The 13,883-nt window shown below is 43.2% G+C and overlaps 1 protein-coding gene across 11 annotated transcripts in view; it reads left to right on the forward strand.

The window, feature by feature from the left end:
- LOC102159120 (uncharacterized) overlaps positions 1–13,883 on the forward strand; it is a 654,277-nt gene that overhangs the window by 428,129 nt on the left and 212,265 nt on the right. The window contains exon 1 of one of the 11 annotated variants that reach the window (XR_014804449.1): positions 2,116–2,239. The exons of the other annotated variants lie outside the window; for them this stretch is intronic. The gene's annotated coding sequence lies outside the window, so the exon portion shown is untranslated. Of the gene's footprint in view, positions 1–2,115; positions 2,240–13,883 lie in introns of those variants that run through there. 11 annotated transcript variants of the gene reach the window in all.

The raw sequence follows: 13,883 nt of genomic DNA on the forward strand, positions 1-13,883 counted from the left end.
CCTCCTTTGACCAGGATCCCTCAGCTAATTAATCCCAGAAAAGGAAATAGACGTCATTTCTCAGTTCAGTGTTTTACCTTTGTCCACGTTATCTCAAGCCTTTGGAGGCCAAGATTTTGGAAATCTCCAAATGAGTGAGCTCTATAGTTAAACAAAAAACCTCCAGCAGCCCCACCAGCGACTTTTACCAGAGCTGCTAATAATTAACCAAAGGGAGTGACTGCATGGAAACTTTTCCAGGCTGCTCCAGGTTGTTCCTTGCCAAAAATGGTGTGAGAGGCAGCCAAAGGAAGGACGAGAGGGGAAAGCGAGGGGCCTGCAAAAACACACAAGCATGATTGAATGTCTTGGCTCTCAGACAGACAAAACTGTGAGACAACAAAGCACTTCTTCATTTGTGTACTTACAGATTCAGTATTTCGGGATTTGGGACCCAAATGCAAAGGAGTGGGACAATACGTTGAGTTTTCTCAGTGATGTTTATGTATTCAGTAAATTGATTAACAACTTTTGCAGCCTTATCTGGATCCCATTCACTACTTTAATACTTTACTTTTTATTTTTTTTCCTAGTCACTATTTTAACACTGTGACCTTATTAAGGAGCTGCACACAGTGGGTTTTGGAGGAGAATGGGGACAAATGGAGGGGAGCAGGAGTGGTTGACCATCGAGGTCTTCCTTGTAGATGCTCTGGTGCTTGGCATCCCTTCATCAAGACTGGAGATCAAGAGTTCCCTGGTGGTGTAGTGGTTAAGGATCTGGTGTCGTCACTGCTGTGGCTCAGGTTCCATCGCTGGTCCAGGAACTTGCATATGCTGTGGGCATGGAAGAAAAAAAAAGATTGGAGATTAAAGAATGCTCAATTAGATATGAAAATAGAAGAAGAAACTCTCGACCCCTACTTTCTAAAACACAGGCGGAGAAATGGTTTGCTAAGTGCCAGCATTGGGCTGCTAAGTGAAGGCTGCTTCTGCGGCTTCCTTGACCTTCACTGTTTAGTTCCATTGCTCAGTTGGAATCAGGTGGCATTGCTATGTCACTGAATGCTGTCTTTCCTTCAGGAAGGGTTGGAATCTTGCCCAACGAGGTTGTCAAAGTAAGGTCAGGCAGTTTTCCCATCTAGTTTTAGAATGAGAGGTCAGAATGCACGAGGGCAGTGTGAATTGTTAGCCACCCTAAGCTATTGACTCAGAGGCTACCATGGCCACCCCTGTGCAGAATTGTTCAGTGGTTCCTTGTTGAATGAATGAGTGATGGAAGAAGCTGATGTTGAGCTTGATTCAGATGATGCACACCCACCTTGGCGCGTTGGGCAGCCATAGCTTTATTGATGGTACCATCTTCTAGATCCAGACACTAAAGAAAACAAACCAAGATCACGAAAGAAAACAAACCTAGATTGCTAAAGAAGCCGATGAAGTGTTCGGCTTTCAGATTATGGAGGAGTAAGTTGGATTCTTGGAGAAAATAAAGGTATTAATAGTCTCCATTGTAGGGTCGTTATGAGGATTAATGAGAGAACACATGCTTAGGGTGGTGGCTGTCAATAGTAAGGGTTCAATATGTATTCGATTTCATATTGTTATGACTATTATCATGTTTGGAGCTTGCTTTTGGAATAGCTTTTCATTCTTTTAATAATTTTTCATACACATACCCATATATAATTTTGCATAAATGCATACATGTAATCACACACACACCTATCTGTTCTTTAGAGCAGTCTTTTTTTTTCTTGACATTTGGCCTTAACTTTTCTCTCTTTCCTCCTTGGCATCCCCTCTACACCCCTCCCTGTTGTGGAACTATTGTTAGTCACCTGACAGGTACTTCTATATTTTCCCGCTTCCTCATATAATCACCTGTGAACATTTTATACTTCACATATGTATGGAGGAGGTTTGGTTATTGCTCATCTTGTGAGCATTGAGTAAGGAAGTCACACTTTCTGTGTCTTCTTATTATGCGTATTTTCACTTACAGTGTATCCGTATAGAAATCCCTCCAAAGTGGCTGTTGTTCAGTTGTAACACATTCTTTGGAATGCATGCTGTGTGATAATGCATGCTGTGGATGAGCTGTCATCTTTATAGACATCGTCAGTGAGTAGCTGTGACTCGGATCTCTGTCCCCCTCTCCTTTTCTCGCTACTCTTTAGTGTCCTTTTACACTCATCCCTGTGCACGGATAATCCTTGAGGTGTCAAGAGGAGACTGTCGTGTTGAATGGCACATTCAGGTGTGGGTTTCATTTTTTATATATGCTGCTAAATGGCTTCTTTAATTTTTTATATATGCTGCTAAATGGCTTGCTGAAATAGTTTTAACAGTTAATGTTTTCTTCACATAGAAGGAACACCTCCACAAGTTAGTGATCATTTCAGTTTTTTGCCAGTCCGATAAGTTTAAAGATACTCTGTTGTTCTTTTACTTTGCATTTCTCTGACTGATTTAATATGAGCGTATTTTCATCTGCTTGCTGGCCATGTGGGTTTGCTCCTCTGTAAGTTTCCTATTCTGTTTCTTTATTCATTTCTTCCTGAGTCTGTCTGTTTTTGTCAGTTTTGTGAAAACAAAACAAAAAGACTGTTGTCAACTGTGGTACAAATATTTCCAAACCTGTCTTTTGTCTGTTTACCCTTTAGGAGAATCTTTCTTTTGTCAAAAAAATTTTTTTTTTAAATTCTAGTATGATCAAGTTATGTTTATCTTTTCCTAATGGGTCAAGAAATGTATCGGGAATTCCTGTCGTGGTTCAGTGGGTTAAGAACCTGACTAATATCCATGAGGATGTGGGGTTCAGTCCCTGGCCTTGCTCAGTGGGTTAAGGATCTGGTGTTGCTGTGAGCTGTGGTGTAGGTCACAGATGCTGCTCAGATCCCACATTGCTGTGGATGTCGTTAGGCCAACAGCTGCAGCTCCGATTCAACCCCTAACCGGGGAACTTCTATATGCCACAGGTGCAGCCCTAAAACCAAAAAAAAAGCATCAGCAAGAAAGTTGCCTTTTACCTGAAGATTGTATATATGTATACACATGCAATGTACCAGATTTTCTTGTAGGTATTTTTTTTTTACAATTGTCTTTAATCCAGTCATTTATTTTTGTAAATGGCATAAGAGTGGGGTTCAACTTTTTTTCTTTTTGCTTTTTAGGGCTGCACCCAGGGCATGTGGAAATTCCCAGGCTAGGGGTCCAATCGGAGCTATAGCTTCTGGCCTACACCACAGCCACAGCAATGTCAGATCTGAGCTGTCTGCAACCTATGCCACACCGGATCCTTGACCTATTGAGAGAGGCCAGGGGTCAAACCTGCAGCCTCATGAATACTATTTGGATTCATTCTGCTGTGCCACTGGGGAACTCCTTGATTGTTTTTAAGTACAGTGAATAACTAGTCAAATACATATACGAATGTGTGTGTGTGTGTGTGTGTGTGTATACAGAAGCTCCCAACTTCTGATGGCTTGCTTTTACAGTGGTACAAATGCTATGTGCATTTAGTAGAAACTGTACTTTAAATTTTGAATTTTCATCTTTTCATGGGTTGGTGATATGTGGTATAATACTTTCTCATGATGCTGGGTAGTGACAGTAGCTCCCACTCAGAACAGTAAACAACCGATACACTTGCAACAGTAAACAACCGATACACTTGCAATCATTCCATTTTTCACTTAGGGTATGTAATAAGTTACATGAGATATTCAACACTTCATTATAAAACAGATTTTATGTTAAATGATTTTGCCCAACCGAAGGCTAATGTAAGGCACGTTTCAGTAGGCTAGGCTGAACTGTGAAATTTGGTAGATGGGGTGTATTAAATATATCGTTGATTTATGACATTTTGAATTCACAATGGGCTTATCAGGGTGTAATCCTATCATAAATCAAGGAAGGTCTGTATTTGTGTATGTATATATACCCATATGTATGTGAGTATCTATCTATATACACATGTATGTGTATTTATCTGTACCTATATGTCTCTCCATACAGATATATAGATACACAGCCATATATATTTTTATATATATCCCCCAGATATGTGCATGTGTCTATGTATACACACATCCATATATGTATGCACATATATAATTATTAATTCCCTGTAGAGTTTCACTGAATCTTACTACTACCTACCAAACATTTGATTTAGGAGTCAAAGAGAAATTTGAACTAGTTTGGAAGGAAGACAGGTGTGCTTAAGACCCAATTGACCCAACCCTCTTTCAAACCTTTTGATCCTGTGACACTGTAATTCATCCTCTCTTCCCAACATGAACCTCATCTTTTCTTGTGGGCTTCCCTCTTGTACTACCTGCCTCTGTTACCCATCAGAGGAGTTTCTATATCCAGTTAGATTCAAAAAAAGACCACACATCTCCTGCCCATTAATTCTTTCTATAGAAAGTATCTAGAGAAGCAGCAGGCTGCCAAGTCTGGTGTCAGAGAAACATAGTTAACATGCATTTCTCCCCTGCCACCATTACTTTCTTTCACTTATATATTCCATTTTGGCATTTTGGTACCCGAGACACAATTTTACTTATAGCTACATTAAAATATGAATATCAGTTGTGGAGGTTTGCTAGCAACAATTATGCCAGTAAAATTATCGTTCCGTCTAAGCATTTCAGAAAAGCACAATTCGACCTACTCAGAAACATTTCCTAGTAATCTAGGTTCCTTTCACCATGAATTCTATTTAAAGTCATAAGAAAAAAGCAAGACATAGAAATGTAATTATTTAATCTAAAATGTGACAGGCAGTAATGGTTCTCCTTTATCCGAGGACAGTGTGTCTCATACTTGAAAGTTAACTAAAGGGCAGTGATTCTTTATGAGTCTTCCCTTGGGTGACCATTACTGAGCGTCTAAGGTGAAGTTCTAAGTCAGGGCATTCCTCCTCCCTCCCTACCCTGAAAGAGTATTAGAGAAGTGTCACTTCAACAAAGCAAGTCTGGACTCAATGCCAAAAAATTTTAAGCAAGAGAATTTTATATGCAGATTGCCTAATACAAGACAACTTTATAGTTTATAGAACATTTTTTTTTAGTGTTGTTCCCTGTTAAATTTTATTATATAAGGCACATCCTTTTTTTCTTTATTTCAATCCTTAAATAAGAAAATAGAGTTGCATGAAGGAACATGATGGAGAATAGTGTGAGAAGAAGAAAAAAATACACAACACACACACACACACTCATATATATATGTATAGCTGGGTCACTTTACTGTACAGTAGAAATTGACAGAACACTGTAAATCAACCATAATGGAAAAAATAAAAATCATAAAATAACAAAAAAAGGAAATAGATTTGTTGCTTCTCACCCCAGAAACTTCTTTACAGAATCATAGGAGCTTAGAATTGCAAGGGACATTTTAAGTCAGCCGACATTAGAAATTAGCTACTTTAAACTTTTGCTAAATGCTCCTTTAAAAGACAAAAACAAAAACTGCCACTTGACACAAGGGAAAGCAAGATTCTGTGAATGCCTGAACTCTGTTTCATGTCCTACTTCTGTCTTCCTCTGAACTTTGTTTAAATGGCTTTACCAGGAGGACTTTCCAGGGGTGGGGTTGTGTGCTGGAACACGTGTAAGACTCCACTGTGCCCTGCCTTCTAGGGGGAGGTGATTTCAGCAGGGGATTTTTGCTCCAAGGATGGAGGGTGTATGTGTGCTTTTGCTTTTTTTTTTTTCTTCCCCCTGCTCAGCACAGCTGGTAGTTCCCTACTGACTGGTGTTTGTTTTGGAGTCACGTGGCAAACGGGGTTTCTGCCAATGTTTATTCATTACACATTCAAATATAACACTCTAACGCCCATTCACTGGACCACTTCAGTGTTGCTATCCAATTCTCCTGCCAGAAACGGAAAGTTTATTCCCAGAGCAAAAGCTGCTTTCTTTGCCAATGCGGGTTTCATGCATAACAGGCATATTTTAGGACTGTTGCTTTTTAAAATATTAAGTTCGTTTAATCATTTCGTGTTTACATTATGTGAGATGGGTCGGTCCTATCTGAAATGTTTCTTAATTGGTACCGTATTGATTAGAGAATAACTTCCTTGTACGTGGGAAGGAGGATCACGATGCCTTCCTTCATCACTACGCTGATAGAAACGGAAGCAGTTTTACTCCTCTTTGGGGCCTCTCGCTGTGGGAGAGGCCCCAGATATAATACATCTCTGCTATATTGTGTGGGCACAAGGCCACGTGACTTGTTCTGGCCAATGACCTGAGGATGACGGTCACTTTATTCTTTTTTTTTTTTTTTTTTGGCCACCGCATAGGCATGTGGAAGTTCCCAGGCCAGGGATCGAAGTAATGCCACAGCAGTGGCAACGCTGGGTCCTTAAGCCACTGTGCCACCAGGAAATTCCTGGTGGCCACCTTCTACCAGAGGCTTTAAGAGCCAGTGTGAGGTCCATCCCTCTTGCTCTCACTCTGCCCCGTAACTGGCTATTCCAGGTAGAGGTCGCTTTGTCCTCTGGGTCCAGCTGTAAACACAAACTACATCGAAGCCACAGGTAACATGGGACATGAAAAAGAGATCAAGCTTTGTTACTGTGAGCCCTTGCGATCTGAAGGCCATGTGTTGCTGCAGCATAACCTGGCTCATCCTGACCAATGCAGGCTGCATACCAGAAAGAGCAGGTAGAACCTAAGTTCAAACCTTAGTCCTGCCATTACATAGTGATGTGAATTTGGACATGCCTAGGTGTCCATGACCTTTACAACCCAAACCTCAGTCTCTCAGGAGTGGGCACAACAACCACCACCCTCTGGATCTCACAGGATTGGTATGAGGCTAAAACGCATCATTTATGTTACTGAAAAGGATCATCCTGCCTTTATAACTACAAAGCCCTGGGACAGTTGGCTTTTCCCTCTTTAGTGAGTTGCATATACTGATTTTCACTTCTTTTCAACTTTCGAATAAGTAGAAGTTCCGAAGTGTATCATCCTCACAAAGTTTTATAGGCAGTTAAGCACACACACTCACATATTCTTGTCTGAGAATGGCACTTCTGACTGTGCAGGACGATTCTTTTTAAGCCTCCAGCTTTGAAAGTAGAGTCATGTTGAGCCATGTGGATACTTGCTCGGCCAGGCCAATCAGCTGATTATATTTTTTCTAAGCCATAAGGCCAAACTGCTTCCCTTTTTGTTTTTTGTTTTTTATTTTTAGGGCCGTATTCACGGCATCTGGAAGTTCCCAGGCTAGGGGTCAAACCAGAGCTGCAGCTGCCGGCCTACACCACAGCCACAGCCAGACAGGATCTGAGCCGTGTCTGCCACCTACGCCATAGCGCAGGGCAACGCTGGATCCTTAACCCACTGAACAAGGCCAGGGATCGAACCCACTTCCTCATGGATCCTAGTCAGGTTCGTTAACCGCTGAGCCACGAAGGGAACTCCCTGCTCCACTTTTTGAGAGAACATTATTAATGATAGGGATATTATTATATCATTTATTTTACTAGGAAGAATTAGGGGAAAGAATATTACTTTAGAGTCATGTAGACCTGACACTTAATAGTAAATATTTATTGAATAAATGACTGAATCAACTCAAATCTCACCAACAACTTCTAACTGTGTGATCTTGTGCAAAACACTTAACCTTTCTGAGCTTCAGTTTGCTCACTTGCAACATACAAAATAATAATCTCCTCCTAGTGCTTTTTTTAAAAAAGTGGACTAACAAAGTGGTAGAGGTATGAGGGATCTCAGAATGCTTAGTAAAAATTTAATAAGCATGAAAGTTTATTAGCTATGCTATATCCTGGAGTGGATAGCCAGCCTATAGAAAAAAGAGTGGGCTTTTGAGCTTGTTTGCAAGGTTCCATTAACAAGGGCTTGAGATTTCTTCTGAAAAAAATCAATAGCATTTTGATAAGACTATGCTTTCTTTGCCACAGAAGCAATATCATCATATACGTGCACCTGAGCAAAGCATTTAAAATGCTTCTGACATGGAAAAGCTTCAAGGGCCCTGCTTGGGAAAAGCTTTCCTAACAAAAGGAGCCACATTGCCTCCCGTTGCCTGGTTTCTAGATTGGTTTTCCATCTCCTCTTACCTGCACTGCTTTTCTCTCTCAGTGCCAGGATCTGCCTCTTTAATATACTTGCAGGTCCTTGAAAGGCCCTTCTGCTGGGGCTCCTTAGTATCAAACTTAAGAACTTACATCAGTGACAGTAAGGTGGGTGGCAAACGTCTAAAGGATCTGCATCCACAAAGGGAGGAGAGGCGTCAGTGATACACCCGGTGCTTTTGCAAGTATTTATTATTCATTTAATCCTTGCAACAACCCTGTGGGATAAATGGCTTTATTTATTTGCATTTTGCAGTGGTGATTTTATTTTTTTTAAATTTAATTAATTAATTAATTTTTTCATCTTTTTGCCTTTTCTAGGGCCACTCCCACGGCATATGGAGGTTCCCAGGCTAGGGGTCTAATCGGAGCTGTAGCCGCCGGCCTACACCACAGCCACAGCAATGTGGGATCCGAGCCGTGTCTGCAACCTACACCACAGCTCGTGGCAACGCTGGATCCTTAACCCACTGAGCGAGGCCAGGATCAAACTCGCAACTTCATGGTTTCTCATCGGATTCGTTAACCACTGAGCCACGACAGGAACTCCCTTGCAGTGGTGATTTTAAAACGAGGACATCAGAGTACAGAGAGGTTCATGCATTTGCCCAAAATGACATCACCCATCAGTGGTGTAGCTAGAAATTGCGTGCAAGTCTGTTAAGTTGCAAAACCATGTTTTCTTCCTGCCATTATCATGTCTCACTGTTTACTGACTCTTCCCTACCTCTGTGCATGGTGCAATGAAGTCCAAACAGTGTGATGTGTTGCGGAGAGCGCCTCTGGAGCTAGGGGACCTGTGTTCTCACACTGATAATGTCATTCATTAATTATGTGCCCTTAGGCAGTTCACTTATCATCTGTGCACCTCAAGTGCTTCATTTGTTAAAAAGAGAGAAAATCATCCCTTTCAGGCAATGTCAGTGAGAAAACGAGAGACAAGGTAAGTAGAGTGAGTGCCTGGCATAGAGGAGATTCAGTTAGTGAAAGCTACCGATTGTATTACTGTTATCCTCAAACTAATCCTAGAGTAAGATAACTCTGCAGAGTTGTACTGGATGACTGTCCAATGGACAATCAGGTACCATGCAGATGGGAAGGGAGGTGCACGAGAGATCATCTCTTGCTTGAATAATTGGGTAAGATTGATACAGGGATGGTTACCAGACTACAGATTCCACAATGGCAGGGCTCGTGTCTCCTTTCCTTTTTCTTAGCTTTGTTTCTGTAGAGTGGAGGACAGTGGGTTTGAGCACAGACTAAGTGCTCTGTCTACACAAGTGTAATGAATGATTGAATGAAGGTTGGTCCTTGGATTTCCCGTCGTGGCTCAGCGGTTAACGAATTTGACTAGTATCCATGAGGATATGGGTTTGATCCCTGGCCTTGCTCAGTGGGTTAAGTGTCTGGCATTGCCGTGAGCTGTGGTGGAGGTCCCAGGTGTGGCTCGGATCCCGTGTTGCTGTGGCTGTGGTGTAGGCTGGCAGCTGAAGCTCTGATTTGACACCTAGCCTGGGAACCTCCACATGCCTCTGGTGCAGCCCTAAAAAGCAAAAAAAAAAAAAAAAAAAAAAAAGCCGGTTCTTAATGATGGATTTGGAAGAAGACTGGAGTGAAGGCAAAATGTGCTTTTAAAAGGTAGGATGGCCGGAAAACCTACAGCATTTATGGAAGATAAAAGGAAGTGCCTACAGCAGTTACGTAAGATGGAAAGGAAAGCGAGGAGGAGAGGTGATTGGGAAAGTAAGGTGGGAGGTCACAGAAAGTAAGTTTCAAATATGATATAACATGAGAGTCAGTAGTATCCAGTACTACGGAGAGTTTGAAAAAAAAGACTGATTCAGTCATCAGGCAAAGAAGAGACCAATCACTGTCCTTATTATAAGATAATTACAGGAATTGCCTTGTGACACAGCAGGTTAAGGATCTGGCATTGTCACTGCTGCAATTCAGGTTGCTCCTGTGGCGTGGGTTCAGTTCCTGGCCCAGGAACTTCTGCATGCAGTGGGCGAGGCCACAACAAAACAAAACGACAACAAAATCAAAACCAAAAAAAGACAGTTATAGTACCAACTCCTCGGGATTTTTTGAGGATGACATGAAATATTACTTTGCAAAGAGCTTTGCCCAGAGCCTGGCTCATACTGGGCACTTGGTACATTAGTTACTATTCATATCAAATTGTTGTTTATCACTTTTTGACATTTCGGTGAGGGATGATAGCAGGGGTCCCTGTGGAGGTAGAGGCAACAGGGCAGAGAGCATGCGGATGTCAGGGTTTATAATTACAGAATTATAAAACACTGCCCAGGCCCTCGGGTCACACAGAGATGAAACTTTTATCTACTGATTCTCCTAACTCGGAAATGTCCCTCAAGGACCTTGTCGCCAGGTGCAGAGTTAACATCTGCATGAGAGGTCCACTAACTAGTACTAACTAGTATGGGCCAGGTTTGTAACTTGATCTTCAGAGTTCCCATGATGTTTCCTGAACCCAGTTTCTGTCCTGCCCCTAAATGCCATTCTGGGGAAATAAAGAGGGAGTGGGGACATTTATTTATTTATTTATTTGTCTCTTCTATGGCCACACCCGCGGCATATGGAGGTTCCCAGGCTAGGGGTCCAACTGGAGCTACAGCTGCCGGCCTATGCCAGAGTCACAGCAGCGCGGGATCCGGGCCATGTCTGTGACCTACGCCACAGCTCGTGGCAATGCTGGATTCTTAACCCTCTGAGCAAGGCCAGGGATCGGACCCGAAACCTTATGGTTCCTACTCGGATTCCCTAACCACTGAGCCACAGTGGGAACTCCAGGAGTGGGGACATTTAAAGTCTGGCCTTTATCCAAATGTGACTGAGTTGCCTGAAGCAACTGTTTAGGAGTTCGCTTGTGGCACCGCTTGTGGGTTAAGGATCCAGTGTTGTCCCTGCAGCAGCACAGGTCACTGCTATGGCGTGGGTTCGATCCCTGGTTGGGGAATTCTGCATGCAGCAGTCATGGCCAAAAATAAATAAATAAATAAAGTGACTGTTTACTTTCTATGATCAATCTGAGATAACAAGACTGGACTAAATTTTACTTTCCCCCCACCCCTGCTTGCAAGAGCACAGGGTCTCCTGAGGAAGAACAGAGGAGCTGTAGCCTAAATAAAGAGCAGTTTTGGCACAAATGTTCTCTGCATAGCTGAGTATTGCGTTTAGCAGTTTTATGACCCACTATGTGAGTACTTAACTACAATACAACGTGGAAAGTGATAAACACAGCGTACATAAGTGCTCTGGGAATTCAGAGGAATTATTTCAGCTAATTCAGGAAAGGCTTTGTGGAGTAGATAGAATTAGAATTGTTTCTCTCTCCAACATTTGATTTTGAAAAATTTAAAACAGGCAGAAAAAGGGGAAGAGTTATACAGTGAATGCCCATATACCCTTCAGTGAAATTCAACGTTTAGTAATATCTTGGTATATTTGCTTTCCCCCATGTGTTAAAAATATGTGCATATATACATATACATATTATATATTTTTCAGAAGCATTTGAGAGTAAGTTACAGATATCATGGCACTTGATTCTTGAATCATGTGCCTCCCTTGAGAACGAGGAACCACAACAGCATTGTAGCTAAAGAAAATGAAGAATCATGGCTGAGCTGGATTTTGGAGACAAGGTAGAGTTTGGGTTTGGAAGGACCAGTGGTAGGTCCTCTTGGGCAGAGGGCTCAGGGTGAGTCCAAGCCTAGATGTAGTGACCTATTTTCATGCCTTTATCTGACAGGAAATGTCTCCTAGACCAGAAAGCCAAAGTGATTTGCAAAAGACCACAAAGGTAGTTTGGAATGGAGCTGGGAACCAGCAGCAGCATTTCCTGCTCCCTTTTCCACTGCTCACCACCACACTCCTCTTCCTGGCACAGTGCTAAAATTAGAACACGACACTCTTGGTTCCTACACAGGGCTACCTTTAAATCAGTCTCAGTTAAAAAAGCTTTTTGGATGGCACCTTTCTGTGTGGGTTTCCAAGATGTTGCCAACCCAAATCCTGCCAGTTCTCCTGGAAGATCCAGGTTTAAACAGGTGGAGAAATAGAAATAGCAATGACTAACTTCACAAGAAATCGTGGAAAAAGCCAGAAGTAATGTCCCAGCTTCCCGGAAGAAAGCAATGCTGTCCTCTGTGCTGGCCTCAGCTCTGCGCTAACCCCCTGGCGTTGATGGCCCAGGGCACCCGGCCTCTCCTCCGCTTCTCACAGCCAAAGAGGATCCAGTAGACACAGGAAGGTGGCTGGGCTGTGAATCCAGACTCTTGAGTACTGCCCTGCCTCTGCCTCTGCCTCTGCCTCTGATGACTTGGCACAGTGGATCTCAATCAAGGGTGCCTTTGTCCCCCAGTGAATGGTTGGCTCTGGCTGGAGACATTTTTGGTTGATGCAGCGGCAGGGCTGTTGGTGGCATCTGGTTGATAATGGCCAGGGATGCTCCTAACTGTCCCACAGGGCCTAGGACAGCCCCCAACAACAAAGGATTACGTGGTCCAACATGTCAGGCGTGCTGAGGTTAAGATGCCGCCTTGGACAAATTATTTATTTTCTTCACTCCTTCATGTGCTCACTTGGAAATGGGGGCAGCTGAGCTGGCCTGGTGGTTTTCCATCTTGATGGTACTGAAGAATCCCCTAGGATGCTTATGAAAAAAGGCAGGTTTCTGGTCTCATCTTCAGGGACGCCATGGTCGGTCCACAGGGCACACCTTGAGAAGTGCCGTTCTGGATGGTTTCTAAGATCCTTCTCTGTCCTCCGGTTTTCCATTTCTAAACATGCAGATGAGCAGCAAATGTAGATAAGATCTCCTGCCTGAGCACTAGGTGAATACAGTGGCGTCAAATGATAAGCCTCCTCAAAACCCTCCTCACACACGCATGTACCTCCGCTCCCACAGTCCCGCAGAGGGGTCAGTGTGTATGTGGTGAGGCTGGAGAACAGCCCATCTCTCCAGCTTGGTGGAATTTCCAGGCAGGGGGACTGCCTTTCACTTCCTCCCAGGTGCCGTGCTTTCTCCTGCCTTTGGCTCTTTCCCATTTGCTGGGCTCTGTCTGCCTCTTCCCCCTTCTACTCCAACGCATGGGCTTTGGCTAGAGCTTACTCATCCTTCAGGTCACAAGCTCGCCGTCACTTCCTCAGGGAAACCCCCATCACTTCCCACCATCGTTCTCATTGCACATCCTGTGGTTGCTTCTATTTAAACAGATCCGTCAGCCCTGCTAGACTGTAAGCTTTGCCACGGTTCGTTCAGCACTGTCCTTCGAAGGTGCTGCTAATTGCCAGCCCCACACAGTGCCTGACATTTTAGAAGGGCTCAGCGAATGTCTGTTGAATGATGAAATGATTGATTGACTGACTGATAGGAGGAGATAAATAAAGACGAATGGGATAGTGATTACAAACAGAGGATACGTAACTTATGAGATCCACCTTGTACGGAAACTCGGCTTGGCCTGGTTAGGGAGCAGGTGTCATTGAGTGGAGCCATGTAACGTACTCGCTCTAACTGGACCTTCTCATCTTTCCTCTGTGGTGCCACCTCATTTGTATGAAAATCTTTTATGTTTGTTTGTTTGTTTGTTTGTTTTTTAGGGCAGCACCTGCGGCATATGGAAGTTCCCGGGCTAGGGCTCAAATAGGAGCTGCAGCCGCTGGCCTACGCCACAACCACCGTAACCCGGGATCCTAGCCTTGTATGTAGCCTATACCTCAGCTCATGGCAACACCAGATCCTTAACCA

The sequence above is a fragment of the Sus scrofa genome, chromosome 5 (genome assembly GCF_054392235.1).
Source record: "Sus scrofa isolate SSC_HxYL_T2T_F1_AM1 chromosome 5, Sscrofa_HxYL_maternal_Yorkshire_Landrace_v2.0, whole genome shotgun sequence".
Lineage (NCBI taxonomy): Eukaryota > Metazoa > Chordata > Mammalia > Artiodactyla > Suidae > Sus > Sus scrofa.